A 5,588-nucleotide genomic window follows, 5' to 3' on the forward strand; every position below is an offset into this window, starting at 1 on the left:
TCCAGCAGATAATAATTATGTACTTCTGCATTATATCAAAGATAAGCTATATATCGATAGAAACATATAAGATAAAGTTTGAGTTAAGTTCTATAAAAAAACCAAATAATAAAGTATTTAAAAACTATTTCTTAATCGAAATAACACTGAAAAGAATATATAAACATATAAATATATTTTTTAGTGTTAGAGAATACCCAAAGAGGCCATTCAAGGATAGCCATATAACATTTTTTTAACCCCTTAAAGGGACACTCAAGCCAAAATAAAATTTAATTATTCAGATACAGCATGCAATTTTAAAAAACTTTCCAATTTACTTCCATTAAAAAAGTTCACAATCTTTTTAGATTTAAAATTTTTGAGTCAACAGCTCCTACTGAGCATGTCCAAGAATAACTATGCATTTGTAAAAATTTAAATTCAACTGAATGAATGGCGTTATATTCAAGACCGATACATTTTATGATTGACCTTTGTAATATCTATATTTTTGTTAATATTATTCTACTTTTGATCTATTATAATTTAAAAGTGTTTACATTACTGGATTAATTACTTTTAAAGTAGTCAATTACGTTAATTTCTTTTATTATTGACATACTTTAAGCACTCTCAACTGTTCATAACGGTTGATGAATTAGTTCTTCATTAATTTTAATTGTTTGTTTGTTTATTGTGTTTCAAGTATTGTCTTCAGATAGGGTCTTATTATAATAGGTAAAAGCCCCAAAAGCAGGATATACAATTTGAGAAATGACTTTAGATAATTCAGCTACCACTGTAATGTCCAAGTTTCTACAGGAAGGGTTCTCTCTATAGTGACATAGTCAAAACAGGGTAATTGAATGATTGCTGAGGTAGAATCTAATTTGAAAGTTGAAGAAACATTTGAATATAGGTTGTGGATTTTTAAGTTAAAACTTAATTTATGTGTATTAGCACTCTGATATTCCATAATTAGTGTAAACACCCTGTGTGGTGAAATGCAAGCCCAAAATGTCGGGCTAAATTTTTGTTTTGGTATACCCTGCGTGGTGAAAGGTAAGCCGAATTGTAAGGCTGCTATTTTGCTTTTGGTCAATAAATAAAAACTTTAAAAAAAAAAAAATGAATTAGTTCTTCATTAATTTGAATAATTAGACTTTATAAGTCAATATATTTGCTTTATTGTAGTGTTTAAATATTTTTAACCATGTACGTGCTTTTCGATATTTTGAATATATATATATATATATGTGTAGTCTGACATTTAACCTCCATTCTTCAAGTGTAGAATAATGTTTAAGCCAGGGTACTTAAATGAACATTAAATCCATATTTTTTTTTCATGATTCAGATAGAGAATACAATTTTAAACAACATTCCAATTTACTTCCATTATCTGATTAGCTTCGTTTTTTTATATACTTTGTTGAAGAAATAGCAATGCACATGAGTGAGCCAATCAGACAATGCATCTATGTGCAGCCACCAATCAGCAGCTACAGAGCCTATCTAGATATGATTTTCAGCAAAGGATACCAAGATAATGAAGCAAATTAGATAACATAAGTAAATTGGAAAGTTGTTTAAAATTGTATTTTCTATTTAAATCCTGAAAGATTTTTTTTTAATGTCCCTTTAACAATAAATTTCAATTATGTTACTTTTAGTCCATGGTTCAACAACCTTATATTACCTTTTTTTAAATGTAATTATTAAAAAATGATTCTATCTATTGAGTATTGTGTTTATTATAGAATATAACATCATTCTTAAACTTTTAATGACAGTTCTCTAAATTTTTTATTGTTTATATAGGTGACTCAACCATGGGAACCTGTAGGAATGGATCTAATTGGAAAATTAAATAAAACCGACCGTGGTAATCAATATATATGTACTATTATTGATGATTATACTAAATTGTCTATAGCCTTCCCTTTAAAAAACAAAACTGCTTCTGAAGTTGCCAAATGTATTTTAAAAATTTACCATCAATTCGGAGTACCGAAAGAATACTCACAGACCAGGGAACTGAGTTTTCAAATAAGGTACATTTATTTTTTATATGATCATAATTTTAAAAACTCTCATATCTAGGGTTAAAAATTTTGCTTTTATAATTATTAAAAAAAATGTCATTTGTTGTTTAAAGGTACATATTTTTTTTCATTGTTTCTAGTTTTGGTAATGGGTTCTAGTGTATGTACAGCTAACATATATTAACTCATGTCATTCCACAATAAAAAATTTTTTTTAATGATTGCAATATCGAAATTTGTATTGTGCATACTTACTAGTTTGTCCTCTCACACCACCTACAGAAGCAGAGTGATAATAATTAATAAAGAGAAGGAATTTTTTATTTTAATAATTATTTAAATATGTAAAAAATGATCTAATGCAATTGATTATGCTGCATAAGTAAGTTGCATTGTGAAAAATATACAATAATCTATTATTGTTTATGCTAATAATGCATTATTACGTGTCATTTTTATTCAATAATTTTTAAAAAATACTTAGGGGCCTATGTATCATTGTGCAAGCGTACATGATCCGATATTGTGGATCATGTCCGCTGCACATCGATAAATGCCGACAGCATACGCTTTCGGCATTTATCATTGCACCAGCAGGTGAAATGCTGGTGCAATACTGCCCCCTGCCAATTTGCGGCCAATCAGCCGCCAGCAGGGGGTGTCAATCAACATGAGCGTATTGGATAGTGTTGATTTCCCACGATGTCTGTGCGCCTCCTCAGAGCAGGCATACAGGTTATGGAGCAGCGGTCTTTAGACCGCTGCTTCAAAACTTGTGTTTCTAGCGAGCCTGAAGCCTTGCCAGAAACCTGGTGCATCAAGCTCCTTTTGGAGCTTGATAAATATGCCCCTTAATATAATAATTCAAATTCTTAGTGTATACAAAAAATTTAATATTAGAATTGAACTCAATTGTAATTAATGTTTACCATTAATATTTTCAAATTATATATTTTTTATTATTATTTATATATTGATTTCTAACCTCCAACCCACCCTCACGCATTTTTATATCACGAAAGAGCTTTGCAATTACCTAGAAATACAAAGAAGTTACTGTTCGGCGTATCATCCACAAACGAACGGTTTGGTTGAAAGACTTTATGGGACCATTCAGAGGTATATTTTCTTATAATCAAATTTTTCAATTTACTTTTGAAATATTAAATTAATAAAAATCATAAATGTTTCCTTTAAATTATAAATTTAATATTTTAAAAAAAATATTTATATTTAATAATAAAAAAAGTTTCTTTAACTTTTGTTATACAGTGCATTGAACTGCCATTCTAAATTAACCCCTTAAGGACAAGCCCATTTTTTTTATTTATTCCCCTTCATGACCAACGCTATTTTTTACATTTCTGCTGTGTTTGTGTTTAGCTGTAATTTTCATCTTACTCATTTAATGTACACACACATATTATATACCGTTTTTTATCGCCATTAAATGGACATTTTAAAGATACCATTATTATGATTATATCTTACAAGTTACTATAAAAAAAAAAAATATAAAATATGATGACACCCAAAATCTGGTACACACGTACAAACAACAAAAAACAACAATGCTAAATATTTTGTAATTTTTTGGCTGAGTTTCGAAAAAACCCAATGTTTACATGTTCTTTTCTTTTTCTGCAAGTTATAGTCCAATAAATACAATTATCACGTTATTTCAAAACAATTTTTTTTTTTTTTTTTTTTTTAGAAATCATCATTTACTTTTCTACACTAATATCTGTCTGGAATGCTGGAATATCCCTATACATGTGTATATATATTTTTTTAGTAGACAACACAAAGTATTCATTTAGGCCCATTGTGGTATATTTCATTTCATAATTTCACTGCCAAATGCGATCCCAAAAAAAAAGCAAACTTTTTAAAAAAATTTTTGTTTTCTCACTGAAATTATTTACAAACAGCTTGTGCAATTATTGGCAAAATTGGTTGTAAATGCTTTTCTTGGATCCCCTTTCTTCAGAAACAGCTGACATATATGGCTTTGGCTTTGCTTTTTGTTAATTAGAAGGCCGCTAAATGCCGCTGCGCACAACACTTGTAGTATTCCCAGCTGTGAAGGCGTTAATTAGGTAGCTTTTAGGGTTAATTTTAAATTTAGTGTACTGTAGTAGACAACCTAAAGTATTGAACTCGGCCTATTTTGTTATATTTCATGCCATAATTTCAGCTACAAATGCGATCAAATAAAATTTGTTTTTAAATTTTTCATTAACTTTCGATTTGTCGCTGAAATTATTTACAATTATCTTGTGCAATTATGTCACAAATGTTTGTAAATTTTTCTATGGGATCCCCTTTGTTCAGAATTAGCATACATATATGGGTTTGGCGCTGCTTTTTGATAATTATAAGGCAGCTAAATGTCGCTGTGCACCACAGTTGTATTATGACCATCAGTGAAGGGGGTAATTAGTGAGGTTGTAGCGTTATGTTTATCTTTAGCGCAGAGATTAGTTTCCCACATGACACATCCCAACCCTGATCTCTCCCTGACCCCTCAGAAACAGCTCTATTCCCTTCCCATTCCCACAATTGTCACCGCCATCTTAAGTACTGGCAGAAAGTCTGCCAGTACAAAATTATAATTATTTTATTTAAGCATTTTTCACAAATAAATTGTTTCTGCAGTGTAGGTTCCCCCCTAACCCCCCAACCTCCACGACACCCCACCAAACAGCTCTCTTAAACTCCCCCCTCTTCCTATTTGTGGCCATTTTAGGTACTGGCAGCTGCCTGACAGTACACAATTTCTTAACGAATTGTCTTTCTTTTTTTTAAAAAAATGTTACTCCTTTTTTACGCAGTGTAGCGGACCCCCCTGAATATCACACCTCACTCCCAGATTCCATTCCCAACAACATTCCACCTCTCCCTCCTCCCTCTCTCCCACACACGGATCGGATGGTCGTGTGCACGCGCGCATGCTCCAGCCCACCTTCCCGGAACAGTGGACGTTGTCATCACCGTAACTTGTCCAGCGATGGGCCTCCCTGCATCTGCTCCCACCCACCCACCAACAATCGGCACAGAGTGGCCCTCTCTCCATTAGTTTGCTAAAAAAATTATTGCAAAGACGCCTAAATATCGATGCATCATGGCAATACCTTTAAAGCGGCTGTAAGCGATCATGATCTCTTCCTGACGCTTTAAACACCTAACTATGTACAGGGTACATCATTGGTCTTTAATTTCCAGTTTGTGTATGACGTACCCTTTACGACGTGTGTCATTAAGGGGTTAAAGTTAATTTTTTGTTGCTATTAATAAATCGTAATTTTTTTTTAAATTAAAAGAGAATCCCTTAAGTTGATGATGACCTTGATGTGTTTTGAAATGATTTATAATAGAATTTTAGTATTAATTAACACAATATCAATTTGTGTGTTGTGCTTTCTAGTCAGTATTGTCTTTTATTTTACAATTATTGCTTATTGATAATATTATTAATCAAGACATTGGTAAATATATTTTATATTTGTCTTTTATTTATTAATTTTATTGTACATATATTATTTTAAATTATTTAAAAAT

The sequence above is a fragment of the Bombina bombina genome, chromosome 6, assembly GCF_027579735.1.
Source record: "Bombina bombina isolate aBomBom1 chromosome 6, aBomBom1.pri, whole genome shotgun sequence".
Taxonomy (NCBI): Eukaryota; Metazoa; Chordata; class Amphibia; order Anura; family Bombinatoridae; genus Bombina; species Bombina bombina.